This window comes from Eufriesea mexicana, unplaced genomic scaffold (assembly GCF_001483705.2).
Source record: "Eufriesea mexicana isolate 0111107269 unplaced genomic scaffold, ASM148370v2 scaffold1556, whole genome shotgun sequence".
NCBI classification, from domain to species: Eukaryota; Metazoa; Arthropoda; class Insecta; order Hymenoptera; family Apidae; genus Eufriesea; species Eufriesea mexicana.
In genome coordinates this window covers 536,808-564,348 of record NW_016909682.1, presented here as the reverse complement: position 1 = coordinate 564,348, position 27,541 = coordinate 536,808, and the positions used below count along the sequence as shown (strand labels likewise).

At 32.5% G+C, this 27,541-nt stretch overlaps 1 protein-coding gene across 1 annotated transcript in view; it reads right to left on the bottom strand.

Moving 5' to 3' along the window:
* jvl (javelin-like) overlaps nucleotides 1–27,541 on the bottom strand; it is a 276,629-nt gene that overhangs the window by 202,972 nt on the left and 46,116 nt on the right. The window lies entirely within an intron of this gene.

Here is a 27,541-nt window from a genome sequence, read left to right as displayed (position 1 = left end):
AACCTTCCATTAAGCCAAGAAATTTATATCATTTTATTTACTACCCGGAATAATCTATTTATTAATTCACCAAAAGTGACCACTTACCCAGTACATTATTTTCATACCATCATTCCGTTATCTCAATCATTACCTCACCCCGAATCACCTGACACAACTTCCGATAATAAGAAAGAAATATCACAGAAACCATAAAGAAATCGCGATAGAAAAATAAACGTAACTTAAACACATACGGTGAGACGAAAATTGGTATACCTTGGAATATCAGGGCGAAGTCGTATCCCGTAAATATCTCTCTAATTACCTCAGCACTCCCTGGCGTCTGCCATTACGAAACCGTAGAAATTGATTCGCGACACGTTCGCTGTAAACGAATCACGAGCGTGCTCTTCCTCTTTCTGTCACCGGGTCCACGGTGACGAGAAAAGAATCAAAGTTAAAAATAAATGTTCGCGAAAGACATTAACGCGTGCCTTCGTAAATCACCCGCTGGACGCTAGACTCTATTTAATTGCGGAAGCTAATGACAGTTGATGGCCGGCATGCTTTCGAAAAATGTGTTTCGCAACGCGCGTTACAACGAGATTGCAAAGACATTAGAGCGGGGCCGTAAAATGGCCGGCGTAACTCGATCGCACAATCGGTTTTCGAGTTCGAGTCACCTGCCTTGATTCCAGGCTAACAGCTTTATACCCGGGCCTTTATAAGCGGCCGTATTGAAATTCCCTGCGCCTCTCTCTGTATGGTGACATTTTTTATTGCGGGATAATCGGCGGTTGTTTTATTTCGTGAAAAGTTATGGTAATTAGCCGAGGATGGACGAAGGTTATCCGGGGGCTTGTTTTGGCGCTAATTTTATTCAGGTGTCGTGTTTCGGGTGTTTTATGTTTTATATTTTAGTTTATACTTTATCGCGTTATTGTTGTACATTTTGCAATACAAATCTTGGAATAGATGTCGCGAATTAATTTGCTGTTGGAATTTTTAAATTTGCTATGACTATTTTTGAAGTTTACAATACCTTATTATTTATTACATCATTTTTTGTAATTTTGCAATTTTATTTTGCTATTGTTGTTGTAGTATTATTGTATTATTATGATATATATTATTACAGCGTTATTATTGCATTATTAACATTAATATATATATATTATTACTGCATTACTATTGCATTACTATTATTGTTTTTGTTGTCGTTATTGTCATATTATATATATATATTATTACTGGAATATTGTTGCATTATTATTATATATATTATTACTGCATGATTATTATTTTACTATTATTATTATTATGATTATTATTATTATAGCATTGCAAAGATATTATTATTGCACCATATTTTTTATTTTCACAAAACTGATCACTCATCAAATGTATTATTTTTGGATTATTATTTTATTGCAATATATGCATGATATATACTACAATAATATAGATGTTTATTATTATTTTATTAGTTCAATTCTCATTCTACTAGAGTATATTAATAAATATATATATATAACAGTATATGTTTTATTTCTGGAAAAATAAATAATTGGCTCGTCTCTTTGGTCGCTATAATTTTGCAAAATCCTACACGAGCGTTAAAAATGTAGAATAATCCGGAAACAGAGAAAACAAAGACATCAAGCATCACTGACCGAGACATTTGCGGTTTCGCACTTTCTCGTTCGGCCAGACATGCAAAAGCAACAGGAAAAGCTATCGATATTTGACATACTTTCCTCGAAAAAAATATCCAACCACGATCCTTTGAGAAACTAGTTGCAAAAGACACAATAAGAGAAATCTATTGCGGTTTACTGTCACTGGTCATTCGTTTTCTAAAACCATTTCTGAATTTCCGAGCCTCTGATATACCGCATACTTTGAATATTTTTTATTATAATTTTTGATTAACATTCGTATAGAATTGCTATTAATATTACGCATATGTATATTAATTTAAAGACTTTTCTGTTTCATCTCGTTATATTTTATATAAATTACACCTATATTTAAATATAACGAGAAAGTGTCGTATTTTCTTTCCTTTTAAATTAAATACATAAATATTATTATTATTTAACACAAATTAATTAGAACGTATAAAATGTGGTAATGATTACATAGATTTTTAAATATATGTGTTGGGATTAGTGGAACAAGTATACATGGGATGGAAATATCTAATGAATTCAGGTTATTGTGATAAATGAGTATACGTGTAATGATCGAGATGTGTAAATTATGTATGTCAATGTAATGTATGAAAGAAGAAAGAAAAAAACGAAAGTGATTTGGCATAGGTCAGTTGCAATTGAGTTTTAATAGTGAGAAAACGTGTGAGCATGTGATTATGATAAATTAATTATATTTAAACTTAATATTAGTGTTTCATAATCTTTGTAATTAAATAAAGAATTGTTCTTATTGTTATTAAAATTTCATCCACCACTAACATAAAATGACACAGTTATATGCAATTTTATTTCAAATTTTTATCAATCACTTCAATTAAATTTCTAATATTTTTATATTTATATTATTTTATAAATTCTCTCTACAATTTTACGTATCTCCTACAAAATTCACTGCTCCTCTTAAATTCACTTTTTGGCATACAGTTATTCTACTCCGAATTTCAGGAATTGGAACAGTTGCGATTACGCAACACGAATAAACTATTATTACCATAACAAAATTAGAAATAACCGACAATATCCCATAAAATAATCGTGCACCTTTCCTAAATTCTATTCGCGGAGCATCGCCATTACGGAAACGTAATTTAACACCGCTTACAGCACACTATGAAAATCTTTACTACGTATGAAGAAAAATAAAAAAGAAGAAAATTATAATTACTACAAGTGTAATTATATCAAGTATAACTGAAGAGAAAAATGTTACTTTTAATTAAGTAATTACCAGAGTAATGTAAATACGACTTTCCCGAACTGTATTTATCATAAAACTTTCCATTAAACTGAGCAATTAGACAATCTCAAACCGGAATAATTTAATGCATAATTCACTTAAACGGTGTAAGTATTGAATTTTCATAATCGCATATGGCAAATGAAACTTTTCATCGTATCGACATCGAATAATAACCCTAAATATAATTTCACTCACAATTTAATGCATAATTCACTTAAACGGTATAAATATTGAATTTTCATAATCATATATACCAAATGAAATTTTTCATTGTACTGATATCGAATAATGACCCTAAATGTAATTTCACTTACATATAAATAAAATACTTATATTATACCATGCTAGATTAAGTCAAATTACGTTATGTTATATTATATTATACTATACTGTATAAAATATGTAGGTATATAGAGGTACGAGTGGGTATGTATGGGTATGTATGTATATATGAACCTTTGTACACAGAGGGCACATGTGTATGTGTGAATGTATATAGGTCTTTTATGAACGAGATGAACAGTAAAAGAGAGATACAAGATAGACTTAATGTAAAACCGAGTCCATTTCCTAGTAGTATAAGCTGAAATAAATAAATCTATCTATCTATCTATAATTTCACTTACAATTTAATGCATAATTCATTTAAACAGTGTAAGTATTGAATTTTCATAATCGTATATGCCAAATGAAATTTTTCATTGTATCGACATCGAATAATGATCCTAAATATAATTTCACTAACAATTTAATGCATAATTCATTTAAATAGTGTAAGTATTGAATTTTCATAATAATATATGGCAAATAAAATTTTTCATCCTACTAACATCGAATAATAATCCTAAATATAATTTCACTAACAATTTAATGCATAATTCATTTAAACAGTGTAAGTATTGAATTTTCATAATCGTATATGCCAAATGAAATTTTTCATTGTATCGACATCGAATAATGATCCTAAATATAATTTCACTTACAATTTAATGCATAATTCATTTAAACGGTGTAGGTATTGAATTTTCATAATAGTATATGGCAAATAAAATTTTTCATCGTACCAACATCGAATAATAATCCTAAATATAATTTCACTTAGAATTTAATTCATTATTCACTTAAACGGTGTAAATATTGAATTTTCATAATAGTATATGGCAAATAAAATTTTTCATCGTACTAACATCGAATAATGACCCTAAATATAATTTCACTAACAATTTAATGCATAATTCATTTAAACGGTGTAAGTATTGAATTTTCATAATAGTATATGGCAAATAAAATTTTTCATCGTACTAACATCGAATAATGACCCTAAATATAATTTCACTAACAATTTAATGCATAATTCATTTAAATAATGTAAGTATTGAATTTTCATAATAGTATATTCCAAATGAAATTTTTCATTGTATTGACGTCGAATAATGACCCTAAATATCATTTCACATACACGTCTGTAATAAGTGAACTCGTGAAAGTCATTCAAAGGGCCCTGACCCTTCGTTGATATATTAAACCTTCTATTTAGCGCACAAAAAGTACCATTATTGCACGAGTGCGTGCTGGAAAGGAAACGAAATTAAATTATACGTGTATATACGGCTGACAATAGAAATTCAGTATAAAGGTTATTCACTATACTCGTTGATACACATCCTTAACAATCTTGATATTCTTTATGGCTGTATTCACTGGGTACATTTATTGCATTTCGCACAATATACTCAGCTGGTATGAGCTTATGGTTTAATTAATGTTAGTTAATGCCATTATATATGGATAAACCTATATCATTTTACATTATCATAAATTTCTTCAATTTACGACAGTTCTACTGTGTATCATTTTGTACCATGCGTGGTTTATAAATGTGTGAGATTATAATAATAATTGGATGAAAATGTAATAAATTTTCCCGGGAAATTCTTTTATACAGAGATACTGTAGTCCCGTGATTATGTTATCTTTGATTAGTATTAAATTTATTTTTATTTGAAGTATTAATACTATTAATATTTATTGCATAAATTATAATAACAATTGGGTGAAAATGTAACAAATTTTTTCGGGAAATTCTTTTACAGGAAGATATTGTAGTCCCATGATTATTTTATTTCTTATTAGTATTAAAATTATTTTCATTTTAAGTAGGTATGCATATTATTAATATTTATTGCTTAAATTATAATAATGATTGGATGAGAAAATTCTTTTACATATTATAGTCCCCTGATTATGTTATTTCTTATTAATAATAAATTTATTTTTATTTTAAATATCAATATTATTAATATCTATTTCTAAAATAAATCAATTTATTAATTTATCATTTATATTTGTAATTTATTACTTATTGTTGATATCGCATGATATAGTATTGATGAGTATTAATATAAGAATAATAATAAAAAGAATAATCAAAAATTAATAAAAAGCATGAAGAAAGTGAAGGAAATTAATTAATTTTTACATTATTTATCAAAGACATTATTAACGAATAATTTGCTGAGAGCAATGATTGAGACCTAAGTGACAAATTTAGCTCGCTTAGTATACTCGTTCTTTATCAAATCCCAAGACATCATTATACTATCATAATTATACTGCTACAATCACCACGATCGCTGCAAAAACCATAATCACGTGACACAAACATTGCAAGTATTTCCACTTCTCTAAAAGAGGTATACAAATATCACAAAGAAAACACTCTATTTCCTGAAAATTTCCCTCTTTATACATTTTTAATAATATTTTACACCTTACATATTATCATTAATATCCGAATAAATTAACTATTCCACCGTTTCACTTTATTTAAAAATAAACTCAATTTATTTCGCAAAAATCAGCAAATCGTTTGCACTCTCGAAAAACCTAATATTTAAACAAAATAATTAATTCGAGATCGATCCACTTCTCAAACACAAAAATCAAAAACCACCATAAATTTGCTAGATGCTACAAATCTTCAATTTATTTTGCAAAAATCAGCCAATCGTTTACACTCTCAAAAAACCTAATATTTAAACAAAATAATTAATTCGAGATCGATCCATTTCTCAAACACAAAAATAAAAATCCACCATAAATTTGCTAGATGCTACAAATCTTCAGTTATAAGCACTGCAGTACTTCAGTCTCTTTTTGCGTATTTATAATGTAGACCAATGTATCCTCCTGTATAAGTTTGTATTTAATTGTACCAGCTATACAGTACTATTGCTATTGGATTAATCGATTCACTGATCACCTAAATTCTATAGCAATTTTAGAATGATCAATGAATATCAGATTAGAGAATATCAGATTTAGAATATCAATTATGGCAGGAGATACTGACAATTGACAATACAGTACTCAGTATAGCCATTAGTACTGTAACCATTGGATTAATCTATTCACTGATCATATAAATTCTATTTATATAGCAATTCTATTGGATTGGCAACTAAGTGATTGCGGATTTTGTCAATAGATAGCTCTTGCACATTCGTTTGTTTTGTCAACGTGTTCAAGGCACCTAACTTATATTGTTTCCTTGTTGTTTGGACTTCCGCCTTTAATTTAGTTGAAAAATTGTATCGATTAGTTATTTAGTTTCGTTTTTATCCCAATTTAAAAATGGAAGAACAAGACGAGCATTTCGGACATATTTTACTGTTTTATTTCCGAAAAGGCAAGAACGCATCGCAAGCACGCAAGAAGTTACGTGCCGTAAATGGGAATGAAGCCTCGAAAGAAAGACAGTGTCAAAATTGGTTTGCCAAATTTCATTCTGGTGATTTTTCACTGAGAAATGCGCAACAATCTGGCCGTCCAGTTGAAGTTGACGAGACCCATATCAAGGCCATTATCGATTCAGATCGTCATAGCACAACACGTGAGATTGCAGAGAAGCTCAATGTATCGCATACATGCATTAGAAAGAAATTAAAACGGCTTGGCTATGTCAAGAAACTCGATTAGCTTAAGGAAATTCATTTGACGCAACGCATTAGCATCTGCGATTCGCTTCTGAAACGCAACGAAATTGATCGATTTCTGAAACGACTGATAACTGGCGACGAAAAGTGGATAGTTTATAACAACGTTAATCGGAAAAGATCGTGGGTGATGCAAGATGAACCAGCCCAGACGACACCAAAATCTGAGATTCGCTAAAAAATGTTGTATTTTCCTTCTAATTTAAAATCCGCAATCACTTGGTTGCCAATTTAATAGAATGATCAGTGGATAGATAAATTATCGCTAGAAATATTAACTATAATTCTTTTAATTTTGTTTATATTTTTATTTCTTTTTTTAATTATTTTTATTTTATTGTATTACTTCTTTATAAAGGATGTTTATCCGTCAAATAAATAAATAAATAAACATTCCATCGAATAAAGAAGAAATACGCTATAATTTATACCGAAAGATGAGAAAAAGTGAATTTATTCTGCAAAACTTCATTTGCAAACGCGCTTACTATAACGACTCATTGTTCGTCACGAAGCTGCATCCCATGGCTGAATGCTGAACAGAGAAGCGCGATCACGATCCCGCAATTAGAAGGTGAACGAATGTAAGGTGACGATTAGACGAGGGAAGGTTGGCATAAATTTCCTGCCTGTCCGCGGCAGATGGAAAAGCAAAAGGTTAGACAACGTGTCGGAGCGTGTGCAGAGATGCGCTCGCGTGTAGGCCCCGCAAGGACAAAGGCCGAAGCGAGCGGAGGATGATGGAAAGCGAACGCTCGTCTTGCACGGCGATATTTCGTCCGACCGCGACGACGAAACGCGAGTTTCACCGGTGAAATGCAAACCATTCTTACGCGGTCGACTGCTGAAAGTGCCGGTGAAACCGTCTAGCTTCCACTAATAAACACTCGCGTGTATATTTACGACGGGTTCGCTGGGCGTCTTCGTACCGGGACCACACACGTGTGCCGAAGGCTGGGGTCGAGGATTGTTGTTAAGTCCCGCAGACCGAACTTCCCGTCTTTGGGGTTCGACCCTTTGCACTCGAAGATTTTCACCTCGGGAAGATATAACGATTCCGGAGACTTTGTTTGTCAGAAATATATAACAATTCGAAGATCTTGTTGCTAGGAAGATATCACAATTCGGAGACTTTGTCGCAAGAAAGGTATAACAACTCGAAGATTTTGTCGCCAAGATGGTATAACAACTTTTGTCACCTGGAAGATATAAAAATTCCAAGATTATGTCACCTGAAAGGTATAACAATTTGGAAACATGGACGCCAAGAAGGTATAACAGTTCAAAGCTTTTGTCACCTGGCAGATATAAAAATGGGAAGACTTTGTCGCCAGGAAGATATAAAAATTCGAAGACTTTGTCGCTAGGAATATATAACAATTCGAAGATTTTGGCGTCAAGAAGGTATAACAATTCGAAAATTTTGTCACTTAGAAGATATAATAATTCGAAGACTTTATTGCCAGGAAGATATAAAAATTCCAAGATTATGTCACCTGGAAGATATAACAATTTGGAGACTTTGTTGCCAGGAATTAATACGCGAAGGAATTAAATATTCCCAATCAAAGCATATTACCATCCAACCTAACAATTCAAAACTCGACCAAAAACCTATCCAAACCAACATGTACACTTATTTATTTCCATCACGCAATTTCTATAATTACTATTATGGGAGTACACTACAAATAGTCTTACCATTTATGTTGCGATGGGGCGTGCCATAGTCAACTGCAAGGTCGGTCACACGTCGAGCAATTGCGTCCGAACGCGTCGAAGAATAACACGTAACTGAGGCAGAAAGACATCGTCGAAAATTCACAACGAGCCTGACCTGTGGTGTTTACGCTGAACCCTATCTCTAAAACCACGCCTCTCGCTAGTCACACTCATATTTGGCCCGATTTCCTTACCACGAGTCTCGCACGATATTGTAGATGACAGGGTTAAGCTTCTAGGTGTTAGAACAAACGATGACTGAGAATCACTGCTCCAGTACAAAGGACTGATACCTCCAAGTTGTTTCGTCGTAGAAGCAAGAGCATACCTAGGTCCTAAATGCTAAATAGTTTCACACTCCTAATTCCTATTTCCATTTTGATTATTGTACATTTTAGCAAAGCTATATTTATCGTCTCAAGTCACTGGATACCGAACTAACCTAACGGGAAATTCTTCAACATCTAATTTGACGAAATCAGGCTACAGTACTTGGGGTATGGCTGACAATCGGTCAGACCAGGTCACGTGCGCTGGTTCCGGGTGACCCCAGCTTTCGGAGCCATAAACCAAAGCTAACGACGCGACCACTTCTCGAAAAAGGTCACCAATGTGTGGATGACCTCGCAGACGCCTCATCCTGAAGGAGGCGTTTCCTCCACCATTATTAAACTGACTATAGAGGACGTTCTTTCTCTTTCATCCTTGGATCAAGTAACTACTAGTTAGAGAATTCGTTCTTTGACAGCTCTTGAATGCTTTTAATTCCAAAAGATGTCAGTTTTTGATCAGACAACTGAGTTTCTCATCAGCTATTCAGTCAAACACATCTCTTCACAAAGTTTCCTTCTATTTTCATTGCCATACTACCGTATAATCTATTTTATAATAATATTGTATATGTTTCTATTTCGTGAGCTAGGGGTACCTAGTCTCACTAGAGACTAGGGACTTGTGATTTGTTAGCCTTCGTTTTCGTGTAAGGCATGGAGAGACAGACAGTGACTCGAGTTAGGCTGGAGCTAACTAGTCGAGGGTACTGAAGTATGGAGTTATCTCGTGCACATCCATGTGGCGTGTAGACTAGTTGGTTTCACGAATAATCACATCGCGATTTTCATTTTATTTTCTGCTAGTGTTTTTCGTATCTTCGTACTTCTTCGAGTCCTACTTTTCTGGGGAAATCTTTTAAAAGGAGTATTTTCTATACAATTTTATGATAGAGATTATATATGTGCATCTATAAATCAATGTTACTCGGCAATAATTATGACACCTTAACCCCTATTTCAACCCCTATATTTGATAATTTCCCTGTCGTTCATTCCACCCTCGGAGCATCCATCTCCAACACCTAAATCGTCGATCTGAATCTCATTCCTCCAAAAACGAAGTATAAAATCGCTGACTGGATCCACGTGGAAACCGGTACAGCTAACGAGTCTGCCCAAGTCGTCAGCGAAGGGTAGCCACAGAGTAAATTGCTCCACCGGTTCTGAATCCCAAGTTTTGGAGTTACCAGACACGCACTGTTTCTCTACCTCTGCAACTACCTCGAAATACATCTGAAACCTATGTTTACCTACAGGAAGAACGCGATTCTCGTGATAGCCCTAGCAATTACAGGCGATTGGAAGCTACTATTCCACGATCTAGCTTCGAATCCTCCACATAGCCAGGAGCAGTGGACCAGGATGCTCCACGAAATACGACAAATTGTCTAACCCTTTGCGGCACAGGATTTCAGATAATAAAATAGACCCATGTTGCATAGAAAATTTCACTGCGTTTTAAATCAAACAAAATTGGTATATTTTTACTAATAAAGGAATCGCATAATGTAAAAACATAAAACCAGGAAGAAAAGATTGTCGCGATAAACCTTCCGCTTGCAACAATTGACGAACCTGTTCTGGCATGCTGAATGTTGCCAACACGAGCAAATACATTTATAACATTCGTCGAAGGTATTACCAACTGCTTTACGTAAATAAGACGAAATATAAACCTATGCGCGTGCAGCTATTGCAATATTCCCAGGTGAGACTAAAAATGTCCCACCATGCATCACGGTGCATCGAAAAGGTGGGACACTTTAATCCCAGCGTGCCCCAAAGAGTTAAATGCTTAAGTATAAAATCGGGAATAATTATCAGTGTCATCGTGCATTTATAAATATCGTTTATTACCAATCTTCCTTATTCCTTCATTTTTATTTCCTATTCTTATTCCTTATTCGATAATTCCTTAACCGTTTCGCGGATTCGCAAAATTCTTACGTCTCGCGAAAAATGGCGGAAAGAGGGGTATCGCGAGGCGAATATTAGCGCCGGTATTTATGGATGATAGTTCTCCTAGCCTGGCAAAAATCATATTTCGAGGTGGGACTAAAACTGTCCCACCATGCATCACGGTGCATCGAAATGGTGGGACACTTTTAATCCCAGTGTGCCCCAAAGAGTTAACGCGATATCGATAGAAGCACAGGTCTAATCGGGTACCATTCCTGTGACCAGAGTTCTGGTCTCAAAATAATTTCTCCTCCGCTCTGAGACTGGTCCAAGTGACCATCTCTGACTTTTATCACTACTGCAAACAACAGCCTTGCTAAAATATTAAAATGCACGATAAACGGAGAAACGATAGCGTGTAATCTATTCGCAGGCAGAGCACTTACAGGCCAAAAGCTGAACGTATTAAGGAGCGACATGCAAAATGACCACCTTGGAGTACTATCTTGTTCCTGGCATCTATTTCAGGCTCAGGCGAATCCGGTTACTAAAAAGCACCTGTACAAACATCCAGCGTCGATTTACGCGACCCAGTGTCTACGTTTTCTTTTTCCAAGAAACATCGTTTGCTATCAAATAACCACTTGCAGACCGTGGTTAGGAGCAAGAGGCGAACAAAGTATGGAAATGGTCATTGTTGTCCGAGGGAGTCGTTAGACGGTCGCACGGTTGCATTGTTGTTAGGTTGGAAAATAGACGTTCGATAGGTTGGCTGTTAGGCGGCCATGGTTAACCTTAAACAAAGTTTCAATCGCGAACACCGCCGTGGAGCAACACGTGAACAGCTTTCAATGCCAGCGACTCGTTTCCTTTTGCGAACAATGGACGCGACAACGTAACGTACCGTATCCATCGTTTAATGCCGCTTCCTTCGAGTTCGTTAAATTGCTGGCATTGTGCGAAGTCGAGTGTTGTGTTACACTGCAGGGGTGTGATGAGATTTTTCATAACAGCATTTTTTATTATTTCCCCGCTAGGTAACTGGTCATCCGGATCATTGAATTTTTGTAGGATAACAAAATACCACCGACTCGATTAATTGTAACAATGTTAATAATACAGGGTGTCCGAAAAGTGTCTATCAGGAAAAATATTTTTAACAAGAATTAAATAGTTTGAAGCGAAGTGATATAATTATTTAATGGAATATGTAATTACTTTCAATTTACTGTATTCTTTTTTAATGACATCGTGTAATCTTTAATGTAATAATTGATAATTATTGTAAACTTGTTAATGTTAATGAAATGTGATTAAAAATTATGAAAATAATTCATATACGAATTGAAAAATTATTGAAATTGTTGGTTTGGGAGATATTTATAGCCTAATCTAGTCTAGCTTATTTATTCTAATTTGGAAGAAATATTTGGAATATTTAGAATATTCAAGGTACGTATTTTTTAAATTTTGGTACACTATTTTTATTTTTATGCTTCCATATTGAATAAAAATATTATTTTGGGAATAAAATATGTAAAATACGTAGATATCTAAATATAATATCGAATTAAATATAATATTCATTTGATATTTAAATGTTGAATATTTAGTTCTATAGCTCTAAAAGATGTCAATTTTAAGAATTTACTAATTTTTTAAATATTAATTGCTAGAATTCAATATACTGAACTAAAACTTTTGTATTAGTATCTGGAAAACTAATGAATACCCAAAGTCAAAATTTTATATTTAGAATCCATTACCCCATTAATTCCCACCCCCTCCAAATTTCATCTTGATCAGCCATTGAACCCATTCAAAACTATAACCCAAATTAAAATTTGACATTAAATTATTTTTCTAACTAAAATATCGTTCTAATTAGAAATATTAATAAAATATCACCTAATTAATTAGCGCATAAAAATTGTGGTATTTTTTAAACTCGAATGGTGATTTATTTCATTTATTTCTTAGAAAAATACAGTTCATCCGATGTTGACTCGAATAATGAATTAATACAATGTGTATTCTATTCAAATTATACGAAGAATCTTTAATTTATTTGATTTTCTAAATAAAGATATCGTGATAAGTTTATAGGAAGATCTAAAGATCTATTTATCGCTTTCAACAGTTTCGAACGTTTGAAGTTGTTTCGCGTGTAAGATGAATACAATGGAGGTGTGGGTTCACGGGACCAATTATACCAGGATGATCAGGAGGTAACTAGACTTCCTTTGAAGTCGCACCTTCGATCAACGACGATGATTCACGAGTAGTACTCATTATCTGCTTGCTGCTGTAAGATAGGGCCAGAGAAAGGTACAAAGAATGGAAATACGCATGAGTCACCTGCGGCAATTATGAAACGATACCACGAAGGAAATATCTAAGATGGTTGAATAAGAGTTGTCTATAATTGTTATTCCGTGTAATTACGCCTAGAGTTTAAAACGTAATGGGAAAATTAATTCGAATCTAGATAAATTAGAATGATGAATTTATCTTTGAATTAATTCGAAAATAATACGCTATGCTGCATGGAAAATTTATTCGGTTTTCCAGCAATTTGTTATATAATCCTATGAACATATATATCTTAAGAATGCAAAATATTAAGAGAAAGCTATCATGATAAATTTAATTAACATCCTTTTGTTATGTTCCCTTCGTTATTTTTAACAGGGATTCTTTTTTAAGAACATAATTTATTCTTTATTTTATTCTATTGTAACAGTAATGATTGTATAGAACAGATTACTCTAACCAATGAAAAATTATTTAAATTATATAGAATAATATATAAAGAGAAAATATATTCATATGTACAAATAAGATATTATCAAATATTATTTTTATATCAGGAAAATATGTAAATTTAAAATGTAAAATATAGATAATAGTAAGTTAAGAAAACTAATATGATATTATTTTATACCTACAATTATAATTAAAAACAAAAAGAATTGAAAGCTATAATATTAATTTATTTTTTAAATAAATTATGTCTAACCAAGTATTATTAACGTTTATACAAAGCAATTCCTATACGTCAACTTGGAAAATTCCAAAATGCTGGAATTATAAGTACACTGTAAATATTAAAAACTAAGTACGGACAACAATTTTAAATATTTGGTTTGTTTACTCTCACAATTTATGCCTGCGTGGTAACGCTTCTCCATACCTTCCATTACTCTTTCAAATTTACTCTTGCTTTAAGATAACCAAACACTTCTCTAGATACAGCCCTAAAAATAACCACGTGTATCGCTAATAAAAATCCACGCATACCAACTAGTGATCTCTCCACGATTCATCCCTTAAAACTTTGATTACAAAGATAAAAATTCGCGTGCTTGCAACGCGTAATACATCCAGACGTCGCCATGATAACAAATTTCATCGAAACAGAGAAACCTAACCTCCCCCGTCGCGCCATTTCGTTAGATATTTGTACCCGCTTATTCCTTCGCTTTCCCCTTCCAAATTAAACACGTATAAATTGAAATCAAACCTTTGATCCACGACGATGTGTCCATCCTCGTCCAATTCGATTAAAACTTCGAAACACTACACTCGCACAAACACCGAACTGGGCAGAAGAAAACACGTCGCATTTGTCCGCGTAAAAAGTGCGCGCGACTCGATCACGCACTACGTATACCTTTTTGCTCGAAGTACATAGGGCGCAGAGACCTCTGGCGATTCTGAAAAGCAGCACGAAGCCAAAGTACAACCGAGCAGACGAGACGTTTGGCCGATCGAGAAACCGTGCAAGAAGCAGCGTGACAAAACGAGGAATTACTTATTACCCTGAGCAATAACGCGTCTGAGCAAGAAAGAAAAAGAATCCAATTCGGTGCGAGACGAACGATGTCGGTAAAGAAACATGCGCGATGTAACACGCGTGTCTCGAATAATCGCGAATAAGTCGGTAATTCGTACGCATTCGCGTGAGAGGGACAAGGATACAGAGTAAGCTGGTAATTCGTACGCGTTCGCGTGAGAGGGAGAAGGACAGCGAGTAAGCTGGTGATTCGTACGCGTTCGCGTGAGAGGGACAAGGATAGAGAATAAAGATCGCGCGAAACGTAAATCGTCGGTAAATCGAGAGCCAGAGCAGGGAATGTAGAAGGCTGTGGAACTCGACGCGCGTGTCCCTTAAAGGCTAGTGAATAGACGATGATTCGAGGCTGTTAGGCGAGGGGTTGTAAATCGAATGTGCGGACTCTCTCTGCTTCAAGGTTGCGGATGTTTTCCAGCTTTGAGCAAGTAGAATGTGGGCGGGCATTGTCATGCCGTGGTGAGCGTTGTCCGAGTTTGAATGCGACATCAGGCAGGCGATAACTCGGCATTAATACGAAGGTACTCGTTGCCTTCGCGGATATAATACTTTAAACGATCGTATTGCGGTTTACGCGATTCCACTTTATCCTCGCGCTAAGCTCCCAGCCGCCATTGCTGGTCAGAACGCGGGCATAGAACGTTAATTCGAACCGCGTAGTACGTGGGTATAGACGTACAGCGGATTGTTCGTTTTTTTTTCCTTTTTTTCATTTTTTCTTTCGCGAACACCTACGAGGGGTATTTCCTGCCCGCGGAATTTCGTTGTAAATTAAGTCGTGATTCCTTTCTCGATACGAGCGGAGGTGAACTAGGTACTGGCTTAGGCAAACATTTTTATTTTATTATTATCGGTACCGTTATTATTTTATTTTACTACTGTTACCGTTATTTTATTGTTATTATTATTGTTTTTGTTACTCTATTGTATCATTATTATTCTTACTGTCGGTATTTTATTTTATTATTGTACTGACTTAGAGAAGCACTTTTATTTTATTTTATTATTATTGTTATTATTGTTACTATTACTACTTTTTACTACTATTTTTTTTTAGTAAAATTTCCATTTGAGAATGATTACAAAAATTAATTTATATTTGAATTTATTAGAATAATATAGAAATAATAATTAGTGTCAAATAGTTAACTGACATTACTCAACCTTTTAAAGATATTTTACGATATTATTATATTATTCTGTAAAATATTAATTTTCATTTTAAATATTCAGTGACCAATCAGTTACTCGAGTAGCTAATTAGTAGCGTTATATTTTTCACAAAATTCTTCATTCTACAAATGAAGTAAAGATCGCCATTGATTATTCTCTTTTTCCCGTTATGCAAACATAAGCAGCTGTAGAATAGACAAAGTCAACTAGGGCACAATGAATAATAAACCATATACAGTGCAACTAAAGTGAACTTATTTACAAACTGTTCACATGAATAATCAATTTCAACAAACTTCGCCACGGTTGTTTCCGAAACAAACAAATTTTTCAGCACACGCGACCGTTGCAACAGCCATCCGTAGGATTTTTAATTAAAAGTTTCCACCGGTTACGTGAAATTTCGTTCTTGTTTGGCAATCTCGTGTACTTGCATTCATGTCATTTAATTGAAATCGCGTGATCGTACGTGAGAGAAAGCTCGTATTCGAATTGCAGGTTAAAAAATGGCTGCGTCAATTTGAACCTATAGCTAAATATTATGTTCGACAATTGACAAACACTTTTAAAATTGCGTTTATAAAATTCGACATAAGTCAATCATTCTTCTTTTCTTTTCCTTTAACTTACATGAATTTACAATTATATTTAATGACAAAAATTATAGTTACTTTTGTTGTAAACTCGCCCAAACAAAGTTTAGTGTTATTCTGGTAACTAATAAAAGAGATATTTAAATCTGATTTATTATTTATTATTTTATTATTTATCATTTATTATTTATTATTTTATTGTTTATCATTTATTATTTATTATTAAAATTTACCAAAATTTTTGTGTAAATTAATCAGATAACATTCATTTTAAGTATGTTAATAATACACTGCAAATATAATTTGTCATACGATATACTTTAGATACAGACTAGATTAAACAGATTAGGATACTCGTGGCTAGACAATACTCTCTATTTCATCAATGCTGCGAGTTTCACACAAACATGTTCACTTTTGATATTTATTCTACTGTGAAAGAGCATTTTTTTGCTTTAATTAAGCTTCACGAATAACTCCTCGACTATTCTCTGATACTTTTACCAACCGATTCGAGAGTTTCTTCCAATTCAACTGTAAATAACTGATATACATCACCCAGTAAAAATTTATAGATTTATGGATACCCATCAATAGAATAAATAAAAATAAAATACCATAATACAAAGCATTAGCATTTCTAGAATAGAAGAAAAAGGTTCAGAGAAAGTACCGATTCCTGTCTCTAAATCGTTTAATTAATTACTTCATGCTCATTAAAAATAATGTCTCCTCCGATGATTTCTAAGAGAATAAAATTCAACGTATACTTATTGCAACAATACGAAAAATAAATTGTAATTTTAAATAAACCTTACAACCTATTGTAAGTTCAGCAATTACTTCATTACAGCAACCGTTTCTTGAAGATCATCGAGCTCAATCCGAAATCATTATTTCTATAATGAAATATACTCGTCACTGAAATTGTGAACGCTTTTAATGACTTAACGGACGTTGCCTTTGGAATTTCAACTTCTTCCAGGAGGGCAAATTTTCTGTTTCGCGAGAGGTTATTAGCGCGAACGAACTCTATGTGCATCGACGAGCCATTCGATCAAACGAGACATCCTTAACCTCGTAACCAGCTAATTTATTGCCTAAAAGCTTCTATACAGACACAGTACTAACAGTCTCTAAGGAAGAATTAATTCTAGCCCGTTAACTGTACAACTTGTTGGGGATAGCTTCTATAGACTTACAGTCAGACCTAAAAGTTCCTGAGAAGGAACTAATTTCAGTTAAATCGATTTTAATTCGAACAAACGAAATTCTAAAGTTGCGTGTCCTTTATGCGAATCTAATGAAGCATCGGGAGACAAAGAATCGTTGAAAAATAGATTTGGAAAATAAATTATTACGTCGAAAACATCAGTGGCCTGCGTGACGAGTTTAGAAGTTAGCTTAAGCTAATAACTACTGTGCGGAGAAGGAATACAGGTTTGACTGGTCGTAGAATAAATAACGAGGACATAAAATTGGTCACGTTCACTGATAATCATAAAAATAGAATACACGAAATTTCATTATTGATTCGAGGTATCACATCTATAAATTGAATTATACGGTAATCTGTTCAGAGCTGAGATGGCTATTGGAGGAAATGTAGGTCGAATCGGTCATACAATATAAATAATAAGAACATAAAATCGGTTACATTCACTGGTACCCACAAAAATACGACACGCGAAATTTCGTCACTGATCTCAAACATTGTGTTTATAAATCAAATCACTATGCACAAATGCACATTATGCAGAAATGAGAAGATGGCTAGTAAAAGGAATATGGGTCTGACTGATGGTGGTATATGTAAATAATAACGATGTAAAATTGGTTACATTCGTTGACAACCATCTTAATGTTACTCAGGAATTTTTATTATTAGCCTAAAGTAGGATGCTTCAACAGAGAAGTCTATGTGTATTTCTTATGAATTCAAATTTTCATGGGATACGAAGGAACTACAGAATAGAAACTATAATCATGTTCAGGAGGAAGTGATGAGGTAAAAAACATTGAAGAATCTTGATCTAAAGTACCACAAACTGAATCATACAGAGCTGAGAAGATAGCTAATAAATAGAATATAAGTTTGACTAGGTATAATGTAAACAATAAGAATACACAATTGGTCATAAAGGCAAAGAACGCAAATTTTCTATGTTAGTCTGAAGTATCATATCTACAAATCAGATCATACACTATGCAAAGCTGAAAAGATGGCTAGCAGAAGAATGCAAGTCTGATTGGTCATAGTGTAAACAATGAGAATGTACAATTGGTTATATAGAGAGGGTACTCAAATTATCCTTACTGGTTTGAAGTATCACGGTTATGAATAGAATTTGTACTGTGCAAAGCTGAGAAGATGGCTTTTGGAAGAAATGAAAGTCTAATTGGCCACAGCGTTATAGGTCTACCTTTTTTCACACAATCATAAAGGTGGAATATGCGAATTTGTACTACTCACCTATAGTAGTACTATGACATCTCATTTACCAACTGGATCATACAACATAGCATGACAAAGAGACTAAATTTCAAAAATACGTAGAGTCAAAATGGACAAGAATGATAAGAAACGATACAGAATACTGACATAGACACAGAATGTCAGAATGTCAACCATTAACATAAGATTAAAACCACAGTAAAATAGCTTATTCTAATACTATATTCCCATATATCATCATGGACCTAAAAATGGAAACTCTGAGAACACTAAAGTTAGACTCAAGAGTCTTGATCCTGTACCACCTTGAGAGGCTTCTTCCTAACTCAGGAGATCATGATAAGATGATAAATATCATATTCTATTTCCATTACTAATGTACACCAATTTTTATTCCTACATCATGCACAGAGTCACAAAAATAGAATCCACAAATTTATACTACTAGTTTATAGTATCACAGTAGTATAATATCTAATGCAATTAAATCTTATAGCATAGCATAGCAATAAGACCAAACTCCAAGGATATGTAGAGACCAAATGAGCTAAAATAATAAGAAGCAGTAAAAAGAACTGACATAGACACAGACTCAAAGTATCAATCATTAAAATAAGGTAAAAACCAGAAAGAAATAACTTCTCCTGCTGCCATATCATCGTATATCATGAAAAACTTAAAAAAAAACTTGAAGAACATCAAACTTAGAATTAGTGTCTTGACACTGTACCAAGGTAAGACTTCTCCCCAACTCTGCACATTATAATACAAGGTACAGGAGATCATGATAAGATAACAAATATCATATTCTATTTCAAATATCATATTTAAGTATCAAATTATATTTGACACACAACTCAGAGTATCAACCATTAACCTAAGATAAAAACCACAATAAAGTAACTTATCCCTATATCACCATACTCCATCAGGAGCCTAAAAGTAGAAACTCTGAGAGTATTAAAATTATAGTCAGAATCTTTATATATCTTGTATAATCCCAAGAGACTTCTTCCCAAATCAGAAGATCACGATAAGATGACAAATATATTCTACTTCTATGACCGCCACATACAAATTTTCATTTTTACATCCCACCTTTGCACGCCAGTCACTTTGACACAGCCTAGCATTGCTCACACAGCAAATTAGCCATTCCATACCCACCATAGATGACCAATGACCAATGAAACGTTAGAAAGCAGACTCAGTCTGCCAAGGAATAAATGAAATATCTAAAATATCAACAGTCTAGGCGATGAGCTAACTCGTCCTTCTCACTTATCAGCCTAATCGATCGCCAGTAAAAGTACTGACATTACCATCCACGTGAAACTCTTTCACCCACGGGATGAATCAGAAACGGTGATGCCAGACACGTGTCTGAAAATAGGCATTATGTAAAGGATACATAAAAAAAGGGAAAAAAATGAAATTACCAGCTAGTCATCATCGTCGGTTGGATAATGAGGGATAGACAAAGGTTCATAATCGCGTAATACGCTTTCTAATACCGGTGCTCGGACATATAAGAGCACCCACTGCGTCTTAGAGCACGCCAAAAGTGGGACACGTTCGCCTAACTCTTTTCAGCTCTGGATACGAGCTGGTTTATTGCATCGTTTACATTGTCTTTTTATTTTTTTATTTTTGCCTATTTATATAGAGGCAGACTTAGTCATCATCATGTACAAAATGGCCCCAATGCTGATCTTTCCTTGGCTAATGATCATATTTTTGCTGCTCGTTTCTCGTGTATTAAATTATGATATTTTTAATAATTATGGGTAAATTATGATGAATAATGAATATCGAAGATTATCCTGACTAATGTAAGAGAGGGGGGAAAAATGTGGTCGTTAAAATCGAATTAACCTTAAATTACTCGTTGATCTTAAATTGCTCGTGTACGACATTAAATTTATCGGATAAAGTATATTATTTCTGGAAATTTATTCCAAGTGTTCATTTGTCGATTCGATGTGGAAGAATTATGTTCATTTTTGTGTTTAGTATCATCATGGATGATGATTTATGGTGTAATTTGATAATGATTTTTCATAAAATTTGGTTTCCTATTTGACAGAATTTATTGAACGGACTGTACAGGATGTTGAGAACTAATTTGGTCCATTTTCAATGCAATGATGATTATTGTTGATTATCAAATTGTAGAAGCGTCTGAAATTATATATCTCACAAATTATAACGCACTTTCACACGAATCGGAAAAACAAATGTAATTAGGTATTATTTTAGAAACTGAGAATAAGTCACATAATTAATTAGTGCATGAAAAGACAACTATGTGAAATATAACTTGCTACTGATCGATAGACTTCTAAATTATTTTTCCCTCTGATAAATTAAACAACGCATTCACGTAATTATCATTTGACATCAAATTTCATTGAAAGTTTCGTAATTTCTCATTATTAAATTTTGAATATAATTGAACCGAATCGTTTTTATATTTTTATATATTATAATCACAATAACAAATAATAATTAATAATAAATTTAATTAATAATAAATTTCATAATAATACATATATAATTTTTAATATTCATCGACTCTTAAAAATATTCAAAGTAATCAAATTTGTTACTATTTATTTTTACATAGTATAATTATTTATTTTATACTGTTATGTGTTATTATAATCTTCATAAAAAAATTTCGGAAAATCGAAATTTCCTAATAGAAAATAGCGGAAAATCAAAATTTCTACATTAAGAATTCCGGAAAATCGAAATTTCTTAATAAGAAATATAAGAAAATCGAAATTTCTACATTAAAAACATAGAAAAACCGAAATTTGTTCATTAAAAATTTCGGAAAATCGAAATTTCTTAATAGAAAATATTGGAAAATCAAAATTTCTATATTGAGAATTCCGAACAATCGAAATTTCTTCATTAAAGTTTCGGAAAATTGAAATTTCTTATTAAAAAATATATGAAAATCGAAATTTCTTCATTAAAAGTTTCGGAAAATCGAAATTTCTGATTAAAAAATATCAGAAAATCAAAATTTCTTCATTAAAAGTTTCGGGAAATCGAAATTTCTGATTAAAAAATATCGGAAAATCAAAATTTCTTCATTAAAAATTTCGGAAAATCGAAATTTCTTTATTAAAAACTTCGGAAAATCAAAATTTCTTCATTAAAAATTCCGGAAAATCGAAATTCCTTCATTAAAATTTTCGAAATAATCGAAATTTCTTTACCAATTCTCATACTATTATTTAATACATTCAATTATTTATTTCACACCTGCGATTTCCAGTTCACGCCACAAATTATTTAGTAACACCGCTAAAGTAATAATTCACGAATAAAGCAGTACTTTAATCTCCATAAATGCGAGTCGATCTACGAATCTGTGAATCGCGTAAATAGATAGGAAAAGTAAACTGAAGTAAACCAGATAGGGAAAAAAATATGCGGCTGCAGCTGAGGATGGCCTGGATGGAAAAGATAATCACGGAGTTAACATAAATTAGAAAATCTGTTCGCATAATTTATGCCGGACGAATCCCTGCTACACGCGGCGTCTGTGATGAAGACAATGCTCTATTAAGAGCGCGTCTTCGTAACGAGTAGGGCATTACTAATTGCGCTCATCCTTGTTCCTCAGTGGCTGGAACATCTTACCGAAAGATCGAACGCATTCGTGTGAAAATCGCGAGGAAAATGTGCTGGAGGCGCGCGATATAAGATCGAAATTAAGTAAAAAGTGGAAAAGGGTATTTGAAATGCAATCCTCTCCTTTTAACGGAACCCTGTTACGGTAAACGTGTCTTCCTCTTTCACTTTCCGCTTGTTACCTGTACTATAGTACTTTGTACCAATACTTCATTAGTATTAATACCTATTTCTAACAATTTCTTTTATTTTTCACACACTTCTATGTAATATATTAATAATGTTTATGTTAATAGTAAAATTACCATGTAAATCAAAATAACTGATCCCAGATTTTTATTTCTGCAATTATTAAGAAATTGCAGATATTTTTGATAAAATTCACGGTGATTGAATCGAGATCAAAATTTTATTATACATTTAGAATTCCACTGCAAGTTACACAATTTACTATAAATATAATATAAATATAGATATTAAATTGTGGGTTATAGATAAAAGATGTGAGGACAATTTTCACTTCTATTTATTTACATAGAATGACAATGTAATAAAAATGAATTATATTTTTAATTTTTCAAAATTATTTCAATATTTTATAAGACATTCTTTAAATGGAATGCTATATTTCTCTTTTTTAATGGAAATGCAGAGATTTCAGTAATTTTAATCATTTTTTAAATATATTCGTATATTCGATTCATATTTCGCGCCTTAACACTGGAACTACCGATCTTTAATAGGTACCTAACTACAACGTGCACAGATTATAGTAATTTCAGTGGTACGATGAATATGAGTGAATATATTAATTACAGTTCTTTATTAATATAAGTTGATACCAATTTTATTCTTAAAGCAGGTGTACGTGTTCGGTGATTGCAAAAAGGAAAATTCTGGGACCAGTCGTTTTCACTGGGTTGGTAGTTCTAGTGTTAAAGAGCCACAGCGTGTTAGCAACCCTTGAAACTAGTTATATGTCATATTGTGAATATGGTAGGCTTTAGTGAATACGGTGTACAGTACTCACGTGCGATAGGTCTCTAATAAAATCTATATTAATCGTTATAAACACATGGTTATATTATTGACATCCTGTTTTAACTTCTATCTTCTATTATATTAACAATCATGATTATCTACATATATATAATAATTAGATACATATTCAAAATCGATACCTCTAGTGTAAAATGAGTAATATGAGATCTAAATGAATTAAAAATTGAAAAAAGACATTCGATGCAAAAATAAAAATTTTATTATGGAAAATGTCTTCTTTTTCCAATTTAAATAACGTTAATAAACTCTTGCTTTATCCTAGAACAACCTAGGTTTTCCAATAACCCTGCAACACCAGTAGAATATAAAATATAAGCATTGATTTTTAAATTCCATATTTTTTGCTCTCCAATTTAAAAAAAAAAAAAATTATGTTACCGACTGTTTAGAATTTTCATAACTATTGCAATTATTAATTATTATGTACATATAGTCCATCATGCAGTATCAAATTTACAATAAATAAAATAAACATGGGAGTTATTTCGAAGCAGCTGTTCGACTATTTATTATAAAAATAACACAAGCTAGTTTTCTTCTTTCGTTCGTAAAAATATTTAAATAATAAAATACCTGTTCACGTGTTTGTGAATAAAAATATAAATATCATATAATAAACTGAAGAATTAATTATTTCAATATCTTTCTTCGGGGAGGGAGAATGACCCATCGTGAATGGATTTGCACCACTTTCGTAATAAATGGGCCATGCGTTCATTATTATAAATGAATAATAAAGTAGGAAAAACATCATAAATTTCGAGCGGAGGTACGAAATGTAGCGTTTCATATTGTTCGAAATCATTTTGTTGTTCTTGTTAACTCACGCAAAGACGAAGCGCATCTCTCTTCCTGCCTCTGAATGGCCACTTCCTCTTGCAGTTCCTGATTATACTATTCATACCTGGATACCATTCGCAGCGAATTAATTACGGATATGCACGCTAAACGAGGCCGACAAGAATATTCGTGTACCAATATACGAAGATCAGAAATTAATTGCGAACCCGATTTTGCTCGTTACAAATTTACTCGTTATAGTAGTGTGTAAATAGTGTGCAAGCAACGTACTCGTGTATCTATATTTTTAAATACAGATATTACACTGCGTTACTATATTATTATAGTAATTGAATAAGAACATTTGGGAAATAACATATACATGCAACTATAATTTGTAAGCCTTTTGCTTTTCTTTGTCACTATACTATTATGTATATTACTATACATACTGTTGTAATAATATAATAATATTTTATTTTTACTTTTATTTTTATATTTATTTTTATTTTCTTGTTTCGTATTATACACATTTATCTTCTATTCTTGTATACTAAAAAGTTTATATAAGAGTTTATATGTATATTAATATACATACTATTCTAATAATTTAATAATATTATTTTATTTTTATTTTTATTCTTTTTACTTCTATTTTTATTTCTATTTTTATTTTTATTTTTTTGTTTCGTATTATACACATTTATCCTTTATTATTGTATACTAAAGAGTTTATATTTGTACATATTAATAATACTAATATTCAAATTATACCAAATTTATATCCTGTAATGTCTATAATTTTCCAGATTTTTTATATTACTTCCTTTCTATTCGTAATTAAACTACATAATTATCATAGTAATATTAAATACTCTATTTACAGTAATTATTCAGTAACTTTCAAATCACGACGAGGAACAATGGTCAATTAAAATCTCTTCTCCGACATGCCAACGAAATTCCGCTCGTAAAGCATCAAAAATCTCTGATTTATTAAAAAATCGAATGATAGAGAAACGAAGGTAATTAGCAGCAAATTCCAACCAAGATGTAATTAGTATTAATTACGAAATTATTCGTGTAAGAAAAGCAGACATACTATGTGCCTTAATGTGATCTCAGGATTAGGACACGCTGTCGTGTTTTTCTGTTCCCGGGACGAAGAATTCCTTAGATGGTTCACAGGAGATAGAACAATAGGCGGCGAATATTTGATGATTTATATCAGATTGCGTTAAATCCGTTTTGCAAACAGCTCTTGTCGAATACTTAGTCCTTTGTGCAAAATTTTGTGCCACTGACACAAGGACTGATAACACAGTGCAACAAATTTCAATTTCATCTCTAATCTACAATATCAATTAGGTGATTCTTGTAGAATTTACTTCCCTGAACACGAATCCACAATGAAAAATGCACTTCATTTTAGCCAAGAATATACAGGGTACAAAAACATTCTGATATACAGGGTGTCCCCAAAAAACATATACACACTTTAATACCTTACTCTTTATAATTTATATTAATTTATTATAATATAAATATAATTTATTTATAATCACGCAAAGTGTATATATATTTTTGGGACACCCTGTATATATACGTATGATAAAAATTTATCCTATGAAGATGCAAATGCAGTTTTACTTTATAAAACATAATATGAAATTTACATATTAACAAATTTATTGTTAATAACAAATTGTTCACAACGTAAATTTATAATAAATGTGAAAAAATTAACAAATTATTGGCTACTACTTAAATTAATAACGAATTTATGTTAAAATATACTGATTATTTGCAAAAAGTTTATAAATTATTACACCGATTGTTAATAACAAATTAATACTGTTATTAACAAATTGCTCGCAACCTATATTTATAATAACAATAAAAAAATTAATAGATTATTGGCTATGAGAGTGGAAAATTAATAAATAATGGAATGGGTAAAGTTCGAAAATTTCCGATCGGAGTGGGGGGTACGGCCGATCGACGGCTATATAAGGGACAACGCGACGGAGCATAAGCCATTTGTCGGTTCGACTTCCGAAGTGTAACATCTAAATTTTCGCGGTCGCGAGGGGTGGGGATCCGAAGTGAGGTGGGGGTTGGCTACCCCCACCTACTCCCCACCCTATTAACCAATTTACTAATAATTTTCTTTTTGTTTTCAGATATTAATTATTGTCTTTTTTCAGGTTTTAATTATTTCTTTTATTTCAGATGTTATTTTTGGTCTGTATTTATTTATATTTGGAAATTCGAATATTTCGTATAATATTCGAATGTTTCATCGTTGGGTTGTTTATATCTCATCGTTGGGTTCTTTATGTCACATCGTTGGGTTCTTAATAATTAATTTTCTTTTCAAGTCTAATTTATTATTTTTTCAGGTTTTAATACTTTTTCTTTTCAGGACTTAATTATTTTTCTTTTTTCAGATTTTATTTTTCCTTTTCTACCGATCTTTACTTGAGGATTCGAATATTTCGTGTAATATTCGAATGTTTCGTTGTTGATTTGCATATGTGTCGTTCTTGGGTTTCTTATGTTTCATCGTTGGGTTGTTCCATCTATTTGGTTTATCATTGTGGTTCATATTCGTTTCGCTTATATTGTCTTTCCTCATACTAATCCGTTTCATTTCAGATTTATATACTTCCTTTTCAGATTCATATATTTTCTTTTCAGGTTTATATATTTTCTTTTTAGATTTTCAAGTTTTTCATGATTTGTGACATCATTGGACGACGTGGGATGCGTGCGTTTACTTTTAAGTAATCATAAGATAGATCCATAGACTAAGTATCATGTGCGCGCTATCCGTACAAAGGTAAGCTACCTAACTTGCAGCGAAATTTATAAATTCTCTATCATTTTCTTATCCCCCTCGTTTAACAAATAGAACATAATCGTTCTCGCGATAATCGCGATCGTTCGTAAGTACCGACTAGCCTACGCGACGTGCTCTCGTGTACTGGATAAGTACATGCTTCGTAAGTCATCCTCACGACTCGTCTCCGACACTCATTTCCAGTCACTGTCAATCTCGTCATGCATCGGGTTCCAGGGTGACCCCCTCG